This window comes from Mytilus californianus, unplaced genomic scaffold (genome assembly GCF_021869535.1).
Source record: "Mytilus californianus isolate M0D057914Y unplaced genomic scaffold, xbMytCali1.0.p SCAF_9, whole genome shotgun sequence".
Classification (NCBI taxonomy): Eukaryota; Metazoa; Mollusca; class Bivalvia; order Mytilida; family Mytilidae; genus Mytilus; species Mytilus californianus.
The window spans coordinates 42256311-42276924 of NW_026262745.1; the positions used below are offsets into that span (position 1 = coordinate 42256311).

Genomic DNA, 20614 nt, shown 5'->3' on the forward strand with positions numbered 1-20614 from the left:
AAAAAAACCCACACAAAACAGTAAAACGGAGGTAACTAGTCTGTTACATGTAATAATATATGGATCGACAATTTAATAAATAATATCAAAGTCAATAATTGGCATCAGGCCAGGGACAAAAAGTCCTAAATGTTTAAATTGTTGTTTTTCATTTTTTATCGACATGAATCTTTGTTTTAATGTGTTAGTTTTCATATTGTGCTATTTAAGAAACACCTATCAAACTCAATCAGACATCGTTTCCTGTGATTTGTTATAATTGGTGCCGGAACAGCCACCTTAACCCTGGGAGACGTATTAGCATATGTCCCATACTGGAAAGTTTGTAATTTAGAACGTGGTCCTCGGGAATCGAAAGTGGATGGGTTGTATACTAACAGTCACAAGTTTACAACTCCTCATGATCCGATGTGGCTGAAAACTCCTACTCTCAAGGCAATTGAAAATAATAAAAATAAAAACAGAGATGAACGAAAAAAATATATTCTAAGATTTCGTGAACGTGGTGGAACATCTGGTGTTTATGGAGAAATATATAGAAGAGCAAGTACTGATGTATTTGATTTGTGGCCAGATGGATGGAATCATGATAATTTGACCCACCATAATTATAAAAGAACGGAGGTTTGTTATTGTTATTATGACTCAAAAGACGTAACTGGGGTTTCAGATGACGATTGTAAGAAATGGCATGGTAAAGGAGGTGCAATGCAGGTAAATAAAGTTGGAGAAGACAATTATGTTCATACACAGGAGGCACGAAATAACCAAGCGTCACAGACGCCTCGTGGTAGCTGTTTGTCAGGTTATCATAAACGAAAACAGAATAGACCTAAATTTAAACTCTTTACATCTACAACTGTAACAAAAATTTTGTTTGAAAATAAAAGGGAATAGGGATCCTCTGTTTGAATGTAGATAGTGAGACAATTTTAACATTTTACGCCAAGAAATAAGGTTATTGTTGGAGGAGGGTCTTTTAATACCCCCCATTTGCTTAAGATTAGTGGTATAGGTCCCAAAAAACTTTCAAGTAAAATAAAAATTGATATAGTTGTTGACAATGAACACTTTGGGCAGCATTTATGGGACCATGTCTCTGTTCCATATGTACTCAAGCTCACACCTGAATCAGATGATTTATATTGCACTAGTAGAGACAGTCAAATACCGACAGTAAATATTGATGGCCTGTATGTGCAGATGTTTTTTTAAAAGTGAAGGGAGTGCATAAATTGAGAGTAGGTGATGCTTCAGCGTTCGCCACGCAAATCGATGGAAATCCTGCTGCAACCCTATATGCAATGGGAGAAAAACTTGCAGATATGCACAAATTTCAATATTTAAAATACGTTAAATCATTCGTCCCAAAGTATCAGTTCAAGTTGAATCGACTAAATTGGACGACCCGGATATTTCGTCTGTAGAATCATAAACTAACTGTATATACACTAAAGTCTCGAGCGAATGGATATCAAAGGGAGAGTCAACTTCTGCTATGATTACCGGTGGTCTCTTGTTTGCAGTGATGATTCGAATAAAAGACTGGTATGAAGGACTAACCGGATATATACTTGAAGATGTGTATTCTGCTGATGGAACTAGACGATCACAACGATACCCACCACTGAACAGTCTAAGTGGATAGTGAACTAAAAAACAGATGGGCTTTTACAGTATGAACCAAAAGGCTTAAACTCTAGTTTACATGTTGCACCGTTTGATTTGGAAGGAACTTTAATTAGAACGATTCGGGAAAGGACTTACCTGTAGATGAAAACGAATAGGATCGATCGAGTTGAAGTTTCATGAAATTACCAAAACACTGTTAAAAAACCGTAACGAGTGTATCAACAATGTTATAATGAGTAACCAGATTAGGATTGCTAAATAAAGAAGAATGGATGACAACATAGAGAACATCATGTTTTAGCTGCCACGAAAGACAACAAATACAGAAAACCGAATGTTGGAATGTGGGAATAATCCAATCAGAACCATTGATATAAAATAATTGCATTAGAATTCTTATTTTACATATATGTACATGCTCATCACTGATTTATTCAGATAAAATACTTATATAGAAAAAGGAATACTTATACATGTACAAATAATAAGATTGCTTGACTTTACATATACATTTGTATATATTGTACAGTTAGAGTCTTTACTAATGGTTACTATTGAGGCTATAGAAAAGTTTGTATTGTTAACATTCTTTTATTTTATTTAAATAACATGTCTATATTGAACTGAATTCATTGGTGATTTCCATTCTAAATCATTAAAGGAAAAAAAAAGGTAGAAAAGAAAGCAAGAAAAAAACAGTTTTCTTAAGAAATCATACATTCGTGTATTCAAAATGCAGATATTACAAAAAATTTAACTTATTTCAATATTAACACTATATTGCATTGGCTTTAACTTTTAACACAAACAAAATTGCAGGTCTAATCTACTAACTATATCTGTGTTATGGTAAGACAAATATTTAATTCTAATGAAATAAATTAAATAGAAAAATCATCACTTCATATTGCTAGTTGGAATATCAATAATGGGTATATATCAAAAGATTTTATTAAGTTTGGAGACACAGAGTTTGTTAGTCTTGTCTCCGATAAGGATATATTATGTCTAATGGAAATTCCTTGTGATTTGCAAACTTGCCTTAAAGTACCAGAATTTGATGTGATTAACTTAATTAGGCCTAAATTTTCGAGAAGTAGAAACCGATCTAGATGATTATCTATTTATATCAAAAAAGATATGGAAAAGGGGTAAAATTCCTTTAACAGGGAACCAGTGATTACATCTGGTTAAAATTAGATATTGTTTTGGGGAATATCAAGATTAAGTTATATAAGTTTCTTATATGATCCAATAGCGGAATCACTTTATAGTCGCCATTTAGATGCTGACATTCTCTCACTAATTGAGAAAGATATTTCAAAACACTCCAAAGATGGGGATATGATATTGGCTGGGGATTTAAATGCCAGGACCGGGGATGAACCTGACCTAATGCAAGGGGATAGCTCAAATCACACCCCATTTTTAATTTATACAGCCCGATTTACCCTCTAGAAAAAGTCAAGATTATATACTTTCTCAAAGGTTAAAACATTGTTGTGACGTCGTTCTATTGTTGTACCCGTTCTTTATTTCATTGATTGGACTATCATTTACCTATAAGAAACCATTATGTTACCTTTAACTGTCCAATATTTTTAAGAATAGCCCTCCTCTTTCTTAAAATTATTGGACAGTTGAAGGTAGCATAACTGATTCTTACGGGTAAATGATAGTCCAATCACAGAAGAAAAAAACTGTCAATTCTGCCAATTTTTTTCTTTGTGTGAAAAAAGAATACAACCAAAGAACAGATGACAATTACAAAAAAAAAACATTTTATTAAAGTCACCTTCCAATACAATGATTTTGTCACTCATCAAAACGGTTTCTTGAGAAAAAATCCCTTTCAAATTGATTTTAACACTACCAATACTTATATTACAGCCATTTTTCTCATGTTTTGAGTTGTCTCTTTTAGCACTAATTCAATTTGTTAATAAAGCTCGTTATTAGTCTTATTTTTGTTGCTTTTATGTATTTCTTTTTTCAAAAGATTAATCCTCGTCCGTCTTTGGTTTCAAAATTGACCTCTGGTGTTGCTCTTATTCTTCCTAACACCATTTTCAGCTACAATTAAAATGAAAAACAAATAAAGTAATGCTTCTAACGTTTGATAGATCATGCGGCAATACAAGGACCATACACAACCTAAACCTCACCCTGTGTTTTTAAGTGCAAATCTAGAACTTGCTTCATTAGCTAGGGGACTTCAATAGTTTTTATAATTTTCAATTCGGCGTTGATTTACAAGTTGTTGTTTTTTAAGTCTGATATTATTTCTTGAATATGAATTAAATGCAACAATTCGCTTATGAACGACAATAAATATGGGAAGCAGCTAGAGTAAAGGAAGACCTTACCACAGGTTATCGTGTGTCCGATTCGCATTTTGTTCGTAGTGATCGTTTTATGTTATAAAAGAAAATAAAAGAGTTTTTTTTCCAAAAGGAAATCGAGAGACAAAATTATGATTCGGTAACATTAAAAAGAAAAAAAAACAAAAAAAACACACAAGGGACATCAATACACAAATACACGAAAAAAGAGCGATAATTCAGGTGGTGCCGTTTTGGTAAACAATAAAAGTCTCTTGAAAATTCCGATGAATAACAAAAGAATTTAAAATGATTGCACGTTTTTATTTTATTTGTTCATATTAATTATATATTTGAAATAAAATCGACTGCAGTGCACTCGATATGGTTCAATGTGAACCTGTGTTCACATGTTTTTCTTTTTTTCTCATTCACCTAGCAAGAAATAAAAACCCCAGAAGAAACAAGAAACTAATAGGAGAGGACTACATTTGGAAATGTAATAAATATAAAACATGCAATTATTAGCTGCTATAAATATATCCTCTTTGTAATCCACACTGAAACCGAATATACCTCAATACACATTTGATTTTAATCCAAAGTTTGAAACAACACAATCACTGATAATGACATCACTATCTTCTTTTTTTGCATTAAGAATATACTTTCACCGTCTTTTTCCATTTTGAAAAACAAAACGCATGTAAAGGTATTCAAGGAAATTATTTAGAGTCGTCCTTGCGAACGCAAAAATCATGATATGCACACGTTGTGTCTTTATCTTCATGTAGCAATACATGTTGTTTACCTTCAGCTGTACTTTCTTTTTGTCTATTGTTTAAGTTGAGCTACTGTCTAAAAGGGCCAACATGTAGGATAAATTTTAATGTAAAGAAAGTTTATTTACAAAACAATTTTCAAACTTGATGAAAATAAATCTTGCTGAAGCAGAGAAATGTATACAATTTAATGAGCTAGATTTTAGAATATCTGAAAAAGAGGATCTTTGAAAAATAAAAAAGCCTGCGAAATTGACCAAATATCAAATGAGATGTTAAAATATGGTTTTCTACATTTCTCCCAACCCCTTTTGAAAAAATTCAATAATGTCGTTACTTGTGGAATTTTCCCGAAGATTTGGTGTAAAAGTGTTTTAACTCCTATGCATAAGTCAGGTGACACCAAAGAACCTAGTTATTACAGGGGGATTGCTATAAGTAATTATATTGGTAAGTTGTATACTAGAATATTAAATAACAGACTTGAAAATATTTAAATAAACACGGCATTATACCCCAAGGACAAATTGGTTTCTTTAAGGGTAAAATGACAAATGATCATCTTTTTGTCTTGAAAACTTTAATAGACAAACACACAAAAAAAGGCTCGAAACCATTATATACCTATTTGTTGACTTAAGAAGAGCTGTTAATCATACTGGACTGTTCTATAAACTTAGTAAAATTGGAGTTAAAACCCATTTCTATAATATAATCAAAAGTATGTATTCTAATAACATACTATGTATAAAAACACGAAACATGTTAACAGCTGACTTTAGATCATGCACTGGAGTAAGAGAAGATAATAATCTGAGCTATAGTCTCTTTAAAATATTTATAAATGATTTTAAATCTTTATTATATGAAACCTGTTACCCAGTATTGCTATCAAATATTTCAATAAATTGTCTTCTTTATGCATCTGATCTTGTACTGCTTTCTGAATCTAAAAACGACTTACAGAATGCATTAAATAAGCTGGAAATCTATTGTAAAAATTGGGGGTTAGAAGTTAATTAAAAAAAACATAATCTATAGTTATTAATATATATGGCTGTATTAAAGATGCACAGCTGTCATATAAAGACACATACATCCAAAATACGTATTATAATATTTATCTTGGCTTAATGTTAAGTGCATCTAGCAGCTCATCAGACGCCAAAAATATGTTATATAAAAAAGGTTTAAAAGCTTTCTTTAATATACTAAATATTTTACTAATTATGAACCTAATATATTTCCACTGTAATGCACATTTGTGATCACACAGTGAAACCCGTATTATATAGGATTCAGAAATATGTCGTTGTTTTAATTCAAAGAAGTTGAACAATGACACAGAACTAAATTATTTCTATAGACTACGTAAAGATCTAAAAAACTAAAAAATGCATCTCAATTTCTGCAGATTTTAATAAAAAGCACGAAACAAATTTGGCCATATTTGGTGAATTAGGTCGTTATCCTCTAATGTTAGATATTTTAACAAAAATTAAACGTTGGTCAAATATTGGACACGATTTCATATTACAAATAGTATTTTATTAACAAATGCATACTCTTTCTCATACACATTATCGAAAACTGGGAAGATTCTTGGACCAGTTTTATTTATGCCATCCTGAAATTGCTTGATTTACAAGAGTATCAAGTACTCTCATCTAAAACAAACATCAAGTATATGGTTAAAAAGATTTTATCTTTAAAAAAAAATATATATAATATATTAAAGAAAGAATTATTTAATGATAAAAGACAAAATAGGACCTCTGGTAATAAACTTAGAACTTATCCATTATTTAAACCAAACTTTAATTTTGAACCATATCTTCAAAGATGTGTTTTGACAAGATTTAGAATTGGAGCTCACAAACTTGAAATAGAAAAAGGTCAAAAAGGTCGTTATTTTAATATAAAACTAGAAATAGAATATGCAAGCTCTGTAATGAGGAAATAAAAGATGAAAGGCATTTTCTTTTAAAATGTAATGCTTTTGTTAATGTTAGAAATCCCTTTCTTAGCAACATATTTTGTAAAAATAAAAAATATTTCAAAACTTGACAACAAATCTCTGTTCATCTGGTTAATGGAAAATGAAGATAAAAACATTTTGACCACAATTTGTCAATTATTAGAGGTTTTAAATAAAAACGAAAATACAATATTAAAGAAGATTAGATATAGATAAACATATATGTATTTAAGTTAGTTGTTATTTATATTTAATTGATATGGGGTGTGCTGTCCAGTGAAGGGTCCAGAATAGCAAACAATGGGTCATATTATATATCTTTATTATTACAAATTTCTTATTTCATTTACTTTGATATTGTATGTTAATCAATTAAATCAAAACTAATCGTGTAATATACTTTGTTTAACCTAGTTTTACTCCGGTATGTTTCTTAGATCAACTTTACTATTGCCGGCTGGCTTAAGTAAGAGATTCTCTAAATTGGCCATTGCACTTGAAGTAGAGGTAAACATGGGCCCTAAAATGGTCCATCGCACTTATACCCTAGGCTTGTACCAGTTTGTCACCATATATTGAGAGTACCCTATATGTCACGTGGTCCAATTTTACTACTGTTGGCTGGACAAACAAAGAGATAATCCACATGATCCTTGGAACCTTAGGTTAAGGTTGCATGACCTCTAAAATGGTCCATAGCAATTATAACCTAGGCGTGTTGGAGTCTGTAAGCATAGGGTGGGGTGTACCCGGGATATGACATAATTCTTCATATATTCTTGTAACCATTGCCAGTTGGCCATACTAAGAGATTGTCGACATGAAGAATTGTACAAGAGTATGTCGATATACAATTCAGAAAAAGACAATCTGATGGACAGCAACATGGTTTATTGATTCAGTCGCTGGACCATTATCTAGTAGGCAGGGCCTACAAATAATCGTCAAACTGATATGTATTGATAGTAATGCAACTTCATACAAAATATCATTGATCTATCACAGTCAAGTAGTTCTTATCAAACTGACTTAAGCAAAAAACTTAACATTGAAAATTTCTATTTAATTCAAAGTCACTGGACAATGACATAGGGGGCAGGGCCTAGAAATAGTCGTCAAACTGATATGAACTGATAGTAATGCAACTTCATACAAAATATCATTTAGCTATCACAAGTAGATCCTATCGAACTAACTTAAGCAGAAAACTTAACATTGAAAATTGCTAATAAATTCAAAGTCACAGGACCATGATCTTGGGGGCAGGGCCTCAAAATGGTCATCAAACTGATATGTACTGATAGTAATGCAACTTTCTATTAAATATCAATAAACTATCACAAGTAGTTCCTTTCAAACTAACTTAAGCAGAAAACTTAACAATTGTTCACGCCGTCGTCGCCGTAGCCGTCGCCGGAAAAGCAACTCCTATTTCTCGCTTTCCGCGACTTTCTTCGAAGGCGAAACAATAACTACATAATTAAAATATGAAGATTTGGTCTGGGTAGATCCATTGGAAATTTAACAGATTTTTGAACTATCGCGATTCTTATAATTATGGATATATGATTCAATGCAATTTTGATTATCCAAAATATTCATGATGCACATAATGACTATCCACTAGCACCAGAAAATTTGAGGTTAATTAGATTGGCAAACTAATTTCAACATAAAATATCCACACCGAGTATTTGCTCAATTATTGCAATCTTAATCAATATTCATCACTAGGAATAAAATTGATTCTTCGTGCTTTCAATTCATTTTATTTTCGTTTTAAGCGTGATAGTACATTCCATAGTACGTCACTTGTATTCATTCACTTGCATAATACGATTATTGTTGTTTTGTTTCTATTTTTCGTTTAATGAATGGGACAATTTGTTTTGTTTGTTATACGTTATTTCTGAATGACCAAACACTTAGCTACTGTATGTTCGTTTTATGGCTTAAAAACAAAAGAGAACTGTGTAAACAATCATGAATTATTATTATTATTATGAGATCCTTAATACATGTATCTACGGCATTTTCAGGACAATAACTAAGGATATAATTGTATCCCATCAGTGTGAAAGAAAATTAAAAGTGGTGCTTGTATTTATCCGTATCAAATTTAAAATTTATCCTTATATTTTTCATAATCCGGTACATGCTAGTTGTGTTGTTGTATAAAGAAAATAACTAAATAAAAACATAGTATAACATTTTGACTATTCTATTTGAAAATCAGGCGACGATACATCATTACACAAACATTTATTTAATTATTTTCACGTTCGTAGTTACATAGTACATTCCATTGTCGGTCACTTGTGTCAAGTCACGTGCGTACTACGATTGTTGTTTGTATTTGAATCCTTCTGCCAATGAAATGGGACGTTACAAGTGGTTTGTTTGTAAAAGGACAAAGTTATTAATGAATTATCAAATGCCAAAAGTAAACTGTAGTTCAGTGTAAAACGCTCGAACGGATTTAAAGTTTTTAATGTTCTTTATATTACATTTAATAAATCCCCTACCATATTACAGGTTGAGAGAATGAGGACAACGAAGAACTGAATATGAAGAGTACAAAGTTTCTCGACAGAGGAACGGTTTGGATCATTGACTGCGTAACTACGTGGCACCTTACTTTATAGTCCGTAAGAAAAAAGAATAACGTCTTAGGTGAATCCGCTTTCAATTATTTAACTGACGTAAACTAATAAATATTTACTTAAACAAATTGACATAGGTCTTGGACAAAGACTGTGAACGGTACAATTTAGTCAATCTTTAGAACAAAACCGGCTGCCAAGTCCAATGCCCACTTTTAACCTGTATTGTAGGAGTATTTACAAAAGCATTTTGTATTCCAATGAAGGAAAACTACTTATAAAGTTTCCCTTATCCGATGTTGTAAAATATTTTGTTTATCAAACATATCTGGAAACAACAATTATAGCGTTTATTTATTTAAAAAAAACGATAGTAGTTGTGAATAAGCAATGTAAGTTAACAGGGATTTCGATTTTCAAGGAAAATACATTTATATTGGTGAAAAAATCAGTTAAAAGCGCATGAGATTAGCACACATTCCTATACTGTCGATGCACACGGCTCGCTCCTTTTGTTGTACATGCGATACCAGCAAGTTTTAATTATTACAATAAACTACAGCCAAGTTGAGCGTTAGGTTATGCATTGATAACATTCTGGCCTATCACAAACAAATATCTTGTACGTCCTATTTCATTGGCTGAAAGATACAAATACAACAACAATCAAAGGTGACCGACAATGGAATGTACTATGTAAACGATAAACTGCCGAGTTTTCTCTAGTAACTTTCTTTATGTAACAAAAAATGTTCATGTTCTGGATTATGAATAATAAAAGGATCAATATATGTACAAATTTTATACGGATAAATACATGTACTACGTTTAATATTCTTTCATACTGATGGGATGCAATCAACGTCATATCCGTGGCTATTGCCTTGGCATGTCAGAAAAATTTTAAATGTCGTAGTTACAATCATAAAATAAAGATCTCACAATAGAAATAATAATACATAATGGGTTGCACATTTCTCTTTTGTTTTCATTCTATACAACAAGCATACAGTAGCTGAGCGATTGATCATTCAGAACATTATTATGAACGAAACAAATCGTAATGTCCTTTTCATTCACCGAAAGATACAACAATACAACAATAATCGTATTTCACAAGTGAATGATTACAATTGAAGGACAATATAATGTACTACATGTATCATGCATACTATGAAAATAAAATGAATTGAAAGGATATTTGTTTTAAAAAGGGGTGAAATGTTACACTGGCGGGGATGTTGCTTCTGCATGTGTTGAACAATAAAAAGAAATTTTGGATGCATATTTGTCTTTTTATTTCAAACTACGATAACCTAGAGCTTTGCATAACATTTGCGAGTGTTTTTTTTTTTTTAAATAAGATGTATAATTGATTTTGAACGAAATCGAATTATTTAAAAAAAGTGAGGACAATACTAAAGTCTCTAAGTAGTTATCCCATTGTTGAATAAAATTTCTCTTGGTTAAAATCCAACAGTCATGATGTAGTCAAATAGTTCATCCGCGGATTCAGACGTAGGGTAATTCTCTAAAAGCAAAGAACAAGCTTACAGAGAAACATACAATATAAATAAAAATACAATAAAATTGAAGGTAAACAAATGCAGTGTGGTTTTCTTAAAGATGAAGCTTAAAATTATACACGTATAATAAACTGTTAAACGAAATATAACGAAATTGAGGATGACAATATACAAGTACAAGGAGGGACTAACCTTTTCATTACTATTTTACATGTAATGAATGGAAACACTTTTTAAAACTGAATGTTTTCAATTACCAAACAGTGCGTTTATTGACATAATACTTGGTCTATGTAAATATTTACAAAGATAAGAATACGTCAAAAATATTTAATTTATTCTACCGCAAACAAAGATTTTCTATCTTAAGTTACCTCTTCCAATCTATATTTAAGTTGTAAAAGTATAAAATAAATGTTCTAGTTAATTAAATAATGCCGATTAAATTGATGAAGTATTATATGTGTCGCCATTTGCTGTTTTAAATGACTGTAATAAATTTAATTTTCAAGTAATAAGTTTGATGTGTATGTTTCCTGTTATTTCAGTTACATAAAAACTGTCCTCGACCCTGCCAATGAACAAAAAGAATAACTTTAGCACATGTATATATACTAGATAGTACATTAAAACTACTCAACAAACACATAATTATTTTGTGCGGAATTAAGAATATAACTGTCTTGTGCAGGTAAAATTATGAAAAAAGCAATATTCTTAAAAAATAGTTTCCAGTAACTTCAGTTACTTACTTTGTAAATTCTTTCACATCCCAATCGATGTTTGCCAGGCTCCCATACATCATTTTGAATGGTTAAAGTAAGAACATACCATATGGAGTTTATTTTTACAATGTTTGAAGAAAAAAAATCGAAAACCATCCTTACAGGGCCACAGGACATTTAAGTGTCTTTTTACATTAATACTGCATTTTTCGTTTTTTATACTCTTCAAATTCGTTATTTCCAACCATTTTGTTTCAAGTTTTATGCAGACAAAATATGCGTGTTACGCACTTAACTATAAGCCTGGTATGAGTTTTTACCTTCCATATGCAATGTGAAATGGCATGGTTTATCTCAACTGTAACCTCTCATCTTACCCTTTCCTCTATTAAATCATAAACGAAAAAGAAAAACGTCTTTAGAGAAGTCATCAATATGATAATCTATGCCACTTTCGAAGTCGAGAAGTGCAAGCTAAATACCATGGAGGCGGTATTCACCCAAGCGGCAAGGTTTGAGGATCGGTATAAATGATAAAGACAACGAAAAAAGACTGAATCTGACCTTAAATGGGCCTTTTTCAAAACAAAATGTTTTTTTTTGTTTACTGGCCTTATTTACGGTCACATGTCTTAATCTTTGCCGACCAAACGTCGATAACGACAACGGCCATCAAAACTGCCACAATTACTGCCACGCCAACACCTCCTATACACAAAGCAGAAAATCGGGAATCAGGAGCACTTGATTTACTTCTTCTGTACGACGACAATGATTTTTTGTCTAATTTGAAGGTGGAAGGTATATATTTTTCGTAGTAACTACTTGCACTAGTATTCTCTGCATTCTGATAAACAGTTACTCCTATACTATTTTTATTCAAGGAACAAGACAAAGGAGCAGCTCGTATATCTGTGTTATTAACTGTAAAAATTAATTAATAAAATGTGATTTCATATGAGACTGCATTTTTATTATACAACTATTAATGTATAAAAAAGACTGACAGCTTTACAAAGTCATAATGAATAATAATGATAACAAGAATCGGCTGTTGCCCTTTTGTGACTATCGTTATTATTCTCTTTATATCATTTGCGACAAATTGCAATATTAAAGGCATCAGAAGGCGGAAATTTATTTGAGCCAAATCACATGTATGAATATTTGCAATATAATCAGTAAAGCGGGAGGTTTGGCATGCCACAAAACCAGGTTCAACCCACCATTTTTTTCTTAAAATGTCCTGTACCACGTCAGGAAAATGGCCATTGTTATATTATAGTTCGTTTCTGTATGTGTTACATTTAAATGTTATGTTTTTGTTGTGTCGTTGTTCTCCTCTTATATTTGATGCGTTTCCCTCAGTTTTAGTTTGTAACCCGGATTTGTTTTTATCTCTATCGATTGATGAGTTTCGAACATCGGTATACTACTGTTGACTTTATTCATTCTAATACAAACAAGTCCTTAAATAAAGATGATATCTTATATACAATAAATTCAGGCAGCACATTGTAATTTAACGATGTTATAACTAATAAATATATTAAACAGATACAAATCAAGGTAACACTAAAACTGTGGGAATCGTAATAGGAGCGAGACTGTTTCATTGACAAGGTAAGAGTCTCCTGCTAATGTACGCATCACCTTCCATGCAAATCACACTCAGTCAAAATGTTTCAAACGGGTAAAGATACAATCGGTAAAATTACAGATCAGACGACTATTCTATAGATATAAGAAGATGTGGTATGAGTGCCAATGAGACAACTCTCCATCCAAGTCAAAATTTGTAAAAGTAAACAATTATAGGTCACAGTACGGTCTAGTATATAAAGATTTAAAACTGCAAAAACATGTCGCTAGTGAGTTGAGACATAGACACATCGTATCAATCAATTCGTCATGGTGACATATATTTAAGAACATCCGTTGTTCGACCTGCTAGTCAAATGCGTTTTGTTAAAATATACTTTTTTACTTTTTTGGTTTTTTGGGAAATGTTGTTCGTGCTGTATTTAGACCCCTTTACCAAGAAATTTGTTTTGCATGCACACGTATAAAAATTGCGGTTTTTATCCAACGCAATCAGAGGGTTGAACGTTGTTTTCAATTTAGACTTGTATATATATAGATTCTATCACTGTATCGATTGTGATACAACATTTATGCACTAAAGACACTGGCATTTTCTAATTTGAAACGCCAGTTTCGTCGATCGTTTTAAATATTTAGAATTTAAGTGTCTGGAGTGGAAAAATGTCGTATTGCACTAGATTTGGTGGTAGACAAACTTAATCTTTCTTTTCCAATGATTTTCAAAGCAATGTGTCCTTTCTAAGCCATGTCATCAAGCATGGTCGCCTCTTTTTGTGACACCACAATAGGAAATTCAGTGGAAAGCAAGAAAATTTGACGTAATAATTAAATTTTGACCAATGAACAACTCAGATCAAACGAACCACACGTTGATTGAATAAAAATAATCAACAGGTCAGGAAAAAGGATAAATTGTCTAAAATGAGAGAAAATAAGTATAACAAAAATACCAATCTTCAAAGTAAATTCAAAAAGGGGAAGTCCATAAAAACCTACACAATCAAATGTTAGACTTTATAAACCAATTGAACGAATGGAAAACAACTGTCATACAGTCCTTGGATGGTGTAAACTTCCCACTCACACCATACACCATTACACCATTCACCATACACCATTACACCATACACCTTGTGCCATTACACCATACACGTTACATCTTACACATTACACCATACACCATTCCCCATTCTATCTACACGATCCGAAATTACCCATAATGCAATTAAATTTCAAAGAAAGCGTGTGACTACAAAATTATTTATTTGATTTAAAAAACGAATTTTGATCACAATATTGTAAATTAATGTATAAAATTAAAATCTCCGTGGTCATGCCTATGATGGTTATATAAACAATACAGATTAAATATATATACATGTATTTGTAAATAAAGTACGCATAAAACTTTGCTTGTAATGCAAATTTATCCGCGATCTGCCTATCTATAAATTAAAAACGATATTGGTTACAATGCTATTATTATCGGTTTTAACATGTATCGTAAATCTTATAAACTTGGTTTTCAGATAAAATCGACAAACAATGCCAAAAATGAATACTTCAGGATGACTGGTATATGTACAACATCAGAGACATATAATACAATATTATATGTCTCTGACAACATGTACAACAATTATTTTAAGCATCAACCAAAACTGACCATATTTGCACTTATAATTATAAAATTGAGAATGGAAATGGGGAGTGTGTCAATCTGTTAATTTATATAGGGTTAAAAAATTTGGAAATATTTTTGCCCTCCTTTTATTAAAAATAATGTCTCGCTACAAAATTTCAGTAATTTTGATACCTCAGGCTGACTCATATAACAAAATTATTTAACTCATCAACCAAAACTGACCATAATATTTTCACTTTATTATATAGATCTATATAGCCGCATAGTAAATCAGCAATATTTTGATGTCAGGGTGGATTGTATAATACAAATGACAGCAACATTGCAAAACAACATGTACAATGACAAAAATTTGTCCCCATCAATCTAGATTGCCAGCATGTCCTCTTTTTATTCAATATATTGTCTCGCAACAAAATTTCAGTAGTTTTGATACCTCAGGTTGACTCGTATAACAAAATTATTTTAACGCATCAACAAAAACTGACCATATTTGCACTTTATTATGTATATCTATAAAGCCACATAGTAAAGCAGCTATATCTTGTTGTCAGGATGGATTGTATAACACAAATGACAGCAACAGTGCAATACAATGACAACAAAAATTTATCCTGATCAATCTAGATAGCCAGCATGACCTCTTTTTATTCAAAATATTGTCTCGCAAGAAAATTTCAGTAGTTTTGATACCTCAGGCTGACTTGTATAACAAAATTATTTTAAAGCATCAACCAAAACTGACCATATTTGCACTTTATCATGTAAATCTATATAGCCGCATAGTAAATCAGCAATATTTTGATGTCAGAATGGATTGTATAATACAAATGACAGCAACATTGCAACACAATGACGACAAAAAATATACCCATCAATTGAGATAGCCAGCATGTCCTCTTTTTAATTAAAATATGGTCTCGCAACAATTTTTCAGTAATTTTGATACCTAAGGCTGACTAGTATAACAAAATTATTTAAACGCATCAACAAAAACTGACCATATTTGCACTTTATTGTGTATATCTATATAGCCGCATAGTAAATCAGCAATATTTTGATGTCAGGATGGATTGTATAACACAAATGACAGCAACATTGCAATACAATGGCAACAAAAATTTATCCCCATCAATCTAGATAGCCAGCATGTCCTCTTTTTATTCAAAATATTGTCTCGTAAGAAAATTTCAGTAGTTTTGATACTTCAGGCTGACTTCCCGTATGAGAATATTAGGTGGATTCCGCTTAAAAATAGCAGGAACCCAGGCGGAATCCACCTAAAAATTATGACTTATAGACGGAATTAAGGCGGACATGGAATATAGAAAAAAACCCGTCTTAAGTATCATAGACCTTAGGCGAAATGTTTACTACTTTCCTGTTGAGTTAACAGGATTTCTGTAGTAAAAGAAATATCATAGACGGAATGCTGGACTTAGTAGATTTGTTCAAGTTTCTTAGGAGGAAATTGGACTTAGAAAATTTTGTTCAAATTTATCAGGCGGGAATTGTACTTAGAAAATTTTGTCAAATTTATCAGGCAGAAATTTTCTTTCTGTTTATGTTTTCAAATGAAAAATATATCATTACTGAATTTTTTTTTTAAATTCTATAGTAATGAGAGAGTGCTGATTATTTGGGCAGTAACTCCAGTGTTTGTACCACCCTAAAATCTAACATTTAATGTAAAGTGATTGCATTATTCAATTATGAATTTGAAAAAAAAATTATAGCCAATTATAATCCCTGCATTGGTTACTTTTTAATATTTACATACTAAATAGTGTCTATAAATTTATAGCATTGTTAGGTAATTTATAATTTTAATTGTGTAATTTAATTAATCTTGATTACTGAAATGATTACTCACTTTAAAATAGATTTACATGTTATGTGTTGCTATCTATAATGCACTTAAACATTATATAAAGTGACAAGATATATATATATATATATATACTTTAATTATTTCACTTACAGAATTTCAGACAATAATTTATTTTTGAATTTTCCATTAAATGAATTGCAGGTTACAATTAATTTATTTTCAAGTATCTCTATTTAATTAATTAGTATACACAAAAATTATTTCCATGCAGTCTCTTTCTTATCAATTAGTGATAGAAATGATATGTGCCATCTGGTTTCTATTTATCTCTGTGATATTGACAGGAAATGATGTACAAAAGAGTTGGGGCCCAGTGAAGGAGACCACATTGTTTTGTACATTTCTCTGAAATTTCTACAACTTAAAATATAAGGAAAATAGATAAAATCATGTGAATATTTTTTATTTATTATTATATATCAAATATTTAAGATTTAGGTAATTTAAATAGTATGATTAGGGAAACAGTTCAAACAACTCCCTAAACAACCCCAACAGATTCAAAATTTGAACTTGCAGACAACAAGCAAAGATGTCTAATTTATCATGAACAAAATATGAATTTTACAATGGATGTAGAGTTTAGACTAAAAAGTTCCAAAGTATTCTATTAACATTAAAAAGTGCAGATGTATTCTTCTGATGACATGACTATTGGATTTAGGAAGATTGATGTTTTCATATATTTTGGATTAAATCTTTTGGTAAGTACAAATTATGAATAAGTATTTCCACCATTTTGAATATTATGAAACTGCTATTTCCTTCAAATAAAATGTGACATATATAAAGTATCTTCTTAACCATGTAGGATTAAGAAAATAACTATAAGACCATGCATTTTTTGCATATAAATAATTATTATGGTATTCAGTGTACGACACAAGACTTATATTTTTAAGACAATCTCTTTTATAAAATATTTCTTTATAGTAGTTTTGGCAAAATTGGAGATCTGTGATATGACTGCAATAATTAAATATATAGACATCTATCCACAAAAGGCAAAAAGTATTATCTTTAACTTAAGTACTCAATTATGGATCAAATTTAAAATTTTAAAAATGGGCAAGACTTACATGTAAATATAGGCCTACAACTGTATGATGTTTAAGTAAAATGAAAAACAAATATTAATCAAAGTAAAGAATATCAACCTATACACTTCATGCACTGAATATATGGTAATATTTAGTATCAGACAATTTTTTATATTTCAGAACTGGTGAAAAGAAAATTTAAAGAATGATGTATGCGCAGACTATTAGTTTTAATATAATCTTTTCAAAATGTTTTCTGATAGGACTGAAGAATGGAAACACAATCAGACTTTGAGTAAGTAGTTTTATACGAAAGAAATCCTTATTTTAAAATGCTTTTAAAGTAGAATTTGCACATGTTGGACTTTCAAAACATTTTGAAAAAAGTTGTAAAACCATCTGTAATTTTTTTAGATATAAACATGATATATAATCTTTTATTTAAACACAACAATTTGAAATAATCTATGATGCTTAAAATGCACATAAAATCCAAATTAGCAAATTGAAATAGGGGGTCACAGCCCACAGGTCTTATTTTCTTCAGAAAATCCCCAAAACAGGTCCTGAGTAAATTAAATTCATTATAATTATCTGCCCTTGATTTTACAAGGTTTTTTTTCTAAAAATTTAATTACATTTTAAAACAATTGCCTAACAACTCTTATTTTTTTATAGTTTAATCTTATAATATCAAGTTTTAAATGTTTCTGTTGTGTATTGAATAATATATGGTAAAAATAGTAAATTCAAGTCAATATGTCAAAATAGTGAAAAAAAAATACAAAATATATATTGGAATACACATGACCAAATAAACCAATGAAGGGATGCTCAGAAAAAGACACCCGACCTACTTATGCAGCTCACAATTTACCTATTTAACATAGACAAATTTGGTAAATTCATTTTAATTTAACCAATAATGCATGGTAATTTTAATTTATGTCCTCATTTTTTTTTCAGTTTATGTAACTGCTTGGTGCACAAAACACAACAAATGCATACAAGATGGTCAGATTAATGATGCTGTTACAGAGCAAATCAGTTATGCACGAAAGAAATTAAGGAAATTGTGATAATACTTTTTATTCGAAGAACACTGAAAAGACATTAAAATATGACTAATAACTGAAAATGAAGAAATTGGGAAGAACTAAAAATGTCAATATTATACATGTAGTAAATTGTAGTTGCTTAAATACAGTCGATCAAGTTTGATAACAATTTTACTATTTTATTTGTATGAAGGCCTAGTTTTTCTTTGCAAGAATGCATAGAAATGGTAAAAACCTGGATCTGTGGAATGAAAAATTTCCTTCATTGAAGGCGGAATTTTTTTCATATTCTTAAGGCGGAATTTTTTTCATATTCTAAGGCGGAATTTTTTTCCAATTTTTAAGGCGGATTTTTTTCTCACTTCTAAAAGCGGATATATTTTCCGTCTCTTTAGGCGGATATATTTTCCGTCTCTTTAGGCGGATATTTTTTGAGAAAAACATTTTTCCTTTTAATCAGACGGAATTTTTCCCCCCTAAGACAGGCGGATAAATTTGCATATTTCGGCCCTATTCCGCCCTGTACCCGCCTGGAATCCATGTAAGAAAGATTCTTCGTGTAAAGGGGGACTTTAAACAGATTCCTTCTAAAATTTCCGTCTGGAATCCATGTAAAATACGCCTGGATTTTTTCGTACAGGTTGTATAACAAAATTATTTTAAAGCATCAACCAAAACTGACCATATTTGCACTTTTAATATTATGTATATCTATATAGCCACATAGTAAAGCAGCTATATTTTATTGTCAGAATGGGTTGCATTATACAAATGACAGCAACATTGCAACACAATGACAACAAAAATTATCCCCATCAATTAAGATTGCCAGCATGTCCTCTTTTTATTCAAAATATTGTCTCGCAACAAAATTTCAGTAATTTTGATACCTAAGGCTGACTAGTATAACAAAATTATTTAAACGCATCAACAAAAACTGACCATATTTGCACATTATTATGTATATCTATATAGCCACATAGTAAATCAGCAATATTTTGATGTCAGGATGGATTGTATAATACAAATGACAGCAACATTGCAATACAATGACAACAAAAATTTATTCCCATCAAACTAGATAGCCAGCATGTCCTCTTTTTATTCAAAATATTGTCACGCAACAAAATTTCAGTAGTTTTGATACCTCAGGCTGACTGGTATAACAAAATTATTTAAACGAATCAACCAAAACTGACCATATTTGCATTTTATTATTATGTAAATCTATATAGCCGCATAGTAAATCAGCAATATTTTGTTGTCAGAATGGATTGCATTATACAAATGACAGCAACATTGCAACACAATGACAACAAAAATTTGTCCCCATCAATCTAGATTGCCAGCATGTCCTCTTTTTATTCAAAATATTGTGTCACAAGAAAATTTCAGTAGTTTTGATACCTCAGGCTGACTCATATAACAAAACTATTTTAAAGTATCAACCAAAACTGACCATATTTGCACTTTATTATGTAAATCTATATAGCCGCATAGTAAATCAGCAATATTTTGATGTCAGGATGGATTGTATAATACAAATGACAGCAACATTGCAATACAATGACAACAAAAATTTGTCCCCATCAATCTTGATAGCCAGCATGTCCTCTTTTTATTCAAAATATTGTCTCGTAAGAAAATTTCAGTAGTTTTGATACCTCAGGCTGACTTGTATAACAAAATTATTTTACAGCATCAACCAAAACTGACCATATTTGCACTTTTAATATTATGTATATCTATATAGCCACATAGTAAAGCAGCTATATTTTATTGTCAGAATGGATTGTATAATACAAATG

At 30.8% G+C, this 20614-nt stretch overlaps 1 long non-coding RNA gene across 1 annotated transcript; it reads left to right on the top strand.

Annotated features, from left to right (window-relative positions):
• Positions 1 to 17134: 17134 nt before the first annotated feature.
• On the top strand, positions 17135 to 19072 carry LOC127715209 (uncharacterized). The gene is made up of 3 exons (XR_007988228.1): positions 17135 to 17412; positions 17929 to 18043; positions 18715 to 19072. It is a non-coding gene; the product is annotated as an uncharacterized LOC127715209 (long non-coding RNA).
• Positions 19073 to 20614: the final 1542 nt, after the last annotated feature.